Raw genomic sequence first — 4,123 nt, 5'->3', positions numbered from 1 at the left:
GACAAGTTCCTTGAGAGGGAAGGCTGGACCAGGCAGGTGGCCAGAGGAGGCGGGGAAGACATTGTAGAAAGCTGCAGAGATCAAGGCCAGGTGTATAAGACAGACATGGAAACAAAAAGGATGTTAGAAGGGGGTTTGGGGGTCTAGTTAGATATCGTAGGACTACCGAATCTGTAAGACATAATGCCTGTGCATTCAGGTACATGGACAATTAAAAATAATCTCCTCCTTTGACTCTCCTCCTGTTCAGCACTCCAATGGTTAATCTTGTGATGTGCCCATTCTGGCATACGTAGACAATTCTGCCATCACAACACTGATCTCCAAGTACCTTGAAACTGGCAGCAATCCTGAGATACCTTTCCTTTGGTAGCAAGCAAAGCTGAATTCTGTATAAATTACAGTTCCTCTTGTTGTTTTTCTTGCTAATCTGCATTAAAAACCAAGATTCATTGAAAGTGGAATGCAGGTTTTATCATCAGGTTTGCAACCCCGCAACTGGATCAGAAAGTAATTACTGACCTCTATAATTTTCTCTCCAGCCTTTCACTCTAATCAGAAATAGACTGGCCCTATACAGAAAGGTTAATAACCAATGATATAATCTTTTCTTTGATTCTCTCTTATCAGATAAATTACCCTGGGTAATGGCAGCGCCTAGCCCATTTTGCCTGATTCCAAAACTAAACAGGATTTACCACTTGCACCTAATCATGACACAAGCTTAATCCAGCAACCTGTTTTTTACATCACATCCCTGCTCATGTTGTTACGTTCATCTGCTATCGTGTTTCCCCTCTTCTGAGCACAAATCTGTTGTAAAATCAGTTAGGCTCTGTCACTCATAACCTTGGAGGAGTGCAGTGATTTGGAACAGGCAGGGGTAATACAGGCAGGATTGAGACCAGCAATGAGGACAGCAAATTTCACTCTGGTTCAATTTTCTATTGAATTAATTCTCGATTTCAGATAATATAATAAGTGTTGATAACTCACCCTTATTGTGTCTTATAGCAACCCACGGCTAAGGCAGCTTAAAGCCAACTTTATTACAAATGAAGGCAAATATACGTGTCCCCAGATAATGTAAGATCAAATCTGGTCTTGGTGACTGATCCAGATTAGACCTTCAACTTTATTAGTCTATTTTTAAAGTAGTAATTACCTGTTCTTCTGATACTATTCTCCAATTGTTTCTGTTTGCCCAGTACATTTGAGCAGTCAGAGTGAACTCCAGGTCCTTTCAATTATATACTGGCGTCTTGTGGAATCAAAGAAAATCCCCTCTCTGCTAAGATCCCTGCTCTCTGGAACAGCATTTCCCCCTCCCACCCCCCGAGATATGGAGGGTACTCATATTTCTGGAAATTCAGAAAGCTCTTAATCCCTGGCTTTGTTCCCAGGTTTGCAATTAATGGGTTTATTGATGTATCAGTGGGTCCCTTGTGATGTCCAATAGAAGAAAATATCTGTAGCTCAGGAAGGATCTGTGACATTCTTGATGCTTTCTCAGGTTGGTAATGTTGTGACCTGCCAGCAGCCAGCAGAGCTGGGGGCAGACTCAGACAGTGAGGAGGTTGGGGAGCAACATGGGCCAGTCCTGGAGTCTGGGAAAGGCTCTGATGTGGGTTCTGCGTTGGAGGCAGAGATGGGGCCAGGGCCGTCTGACAATTATCTGCAGCCTTCATAATCAGATATCAGTGGGCCAGAAGAACAGCTGGAACCCATTCCCAATGTGTGCATGCGCAGAGCTGCCAGGAGAAGGGAACAATTAAGGAACAAGGGCTGACTCAGGAGTAAAGGCACAGGTGGATGGTGAATGGCCCCTCCCATGGGGAATAAAGAGGAGCGAAAGGAGAATGGAGTTTGCAGGAGACAATTAGTTCGCTTAATTAGTGTGAAGATCTGTTTGTGACTCTCAGAGATTCCTTGCCAAGTATTTTCTTGTACAGCATTGTATTTGGATGATATCGGCCTGGCAGCTCTCCAAGTCTGATAATGTCTGTGATTGTAAATTCACCCTTGAAAGACTGTTTGCTGGGACTTTGCTGGATGTGAATGAGAGGAATTCACATTAGCTTAATAAAAAGGGATTTTGTCAGGACAAGGAGTCTGCTTGGTGATTTTGTGAAGCCTAGAACAGGTTGCTGCTTGCAGACATTCCATTACCTGACTGGGTAACATCATCAGCGCAACACTGTCACACTGATGATGTTACATAGTTGGGTAAACAAACGTCTGCAAGCAAACAACCAAGCTCAGGGAGCACCGTGAATTCTCCTGAGATATTTTCATACAGTCTTATGAAGTGAGCAGCCATATACATCTCATACCTGAAATTAAATTATTGCATTTCATCCACAGTGTGAGTGATAACATGATCTGGGGTTTGTTCAGCTCCTATGGGTCACTTTGGGCTACTGGAAACCCATGGCTCATCCTGGTTATGGTTTACTGGGCTTTGATCTTTAAGCCATAAGAAAAACTGGACACTGAACTTCTGCAAGAGTGTTTTGAGGTGCTTCTCCTTGTCCTAGATGGGTGACTTGATTGAAAAAAGTTTACCCCTGTTTGTGAAAGAACAGCCCTCCACTGCACACAGGGCACCAGTTCCAATCAGCAAGCATTATAAAGAAGGAGCCTGTTGCAGTCCTCGAATTACAGTTAGTCACTTAATGACGGTTTGAAGTTATGACAAACCTCCCCATAGCCACTTACAACCCAATTTCAAAGTTCCAATGCCCCCCACCACCACCACCACCACAGTCCCATGATCACGTTTGGGCTACTTTGCAAATGGCCTGCATTTATGGCTATTTGAGCTGCCCCGTGGTCACACAACTGCAATTTGTTGTGTGTGTTTTTTTCTGAAACTGGTATTTACTTTGGTTTCCAGCCAAAAAAAGCAAAATAGCCATTGGGTACAATGGGTTTGCTTAACGACCGCAGTGTTTGCTTAACGACCGCAGTGTTTGCTTAACGACTGCCTTAAAAAGTAGCAAAATCAGCCGTGGCAACATGGTGATCTTCTTAATGACTGGCTTGACTCAGGACCATAATTCCAGGCTCAATTACGGTCATAAAAGCAGGGGATTCTGGGGGTTGAAGTTCACACCTATCAAATTTGAAAAGTTTGAAAAACACTGGTCCGCGGTAGCAAATAGTCAGAAAGAATCTGGCAGCCCAAGGGATTTTTATTAAATGACATAGGCTTGCTTGTCCACACATGTAAAAAAAAAAGGAGAAGGTTTTGATTGCATGGTTTTAGCTGCCCTTTTGACTTTTTTGACCCCCACTTCCCACAGACATTCCTGAAAAAGAGTCACCTCTGTGTGTTACTAATTTGATGTGGTACAGATAACAACATTATGTTTCTGTTGGAAAAGGGGTGTGTGGGGGGGGGGGTGTCTTTGTTTTCTGTTTTTATTATTTGTGGAGATGCTGTTTTACCCATTCCCGTGACCCGTCAAAACCGCGGTAGACAAAACCGCGCTTGACGAAAGCGCGTACCTGACATCATCAGCAGCGCGACGAAAAAAATTAAATTGAAATTAAATTGAAATTAAAATAAAATCAAAGCAAGCCGATTCACATAAAGGTAAGGGTTAGGGTTAGGTTAAGGGTTAGGGTTAGGGTTAGGGTTACGTTAAGCGTTAGGGTTAGGTTTAGCGTTAGGTTAAGGGTTAGCGTTAGGGTTAGCGTTAGGTTTAGCGTTAGGTTAAGGGTTAGGTGTAGGGTTAGGCTTAGGGTTAGGTTAAGGGTTAGGTTTGGGGGGGTTAGGGTAAGGTTTTCGCTTTAATTTTAAATTTACCGCTCACAGCACGATGTTTTTGTCGTGCTGTGATGACGTCACGTACGCGCTTTCGTCGAGCGCGATTTTGTCTACCGCGGTTTTGTGGTGGAACCACCCATTCCAGGAGCCATTGGCCACAAAACTCTCCCAACCAGCCCTGACATGCCCTTGGACAAACAGTGGAAAACAGTGCTTGCTCATTGTTGATTCTTCCTTCCCACTTCATTGCCCCACGCCCTTCCGTTAGCCTAGCTGAGAGGTCCCAGAACCAGAGACGGGCCGGGGGATGAAGTAGGGGGGAACTCTCCCAATATGCTGACAGGGAAGTTC

Source organism: Thamnophis sirtalis, unplaced genomic scaffold, assembly GCF_051295495.1.
Source record: "Thamnophis sirtalis isolate CommonGarterSnake01/CBP01778 unplaced genomic scaffold, rThaSir2_p1.2 scaffold_6, whole genome shotgun sequence".
Taxonomy (NCBI): domain Eukaryota; kingdom Metazoa; phylum Chordata; class Lepidosauria; order Squamata; family Natricidae; genus Thamnophis; species Thamnophis sirtalis.
This window is presented reverse-complemented; position numbering follows the sequence as displayed.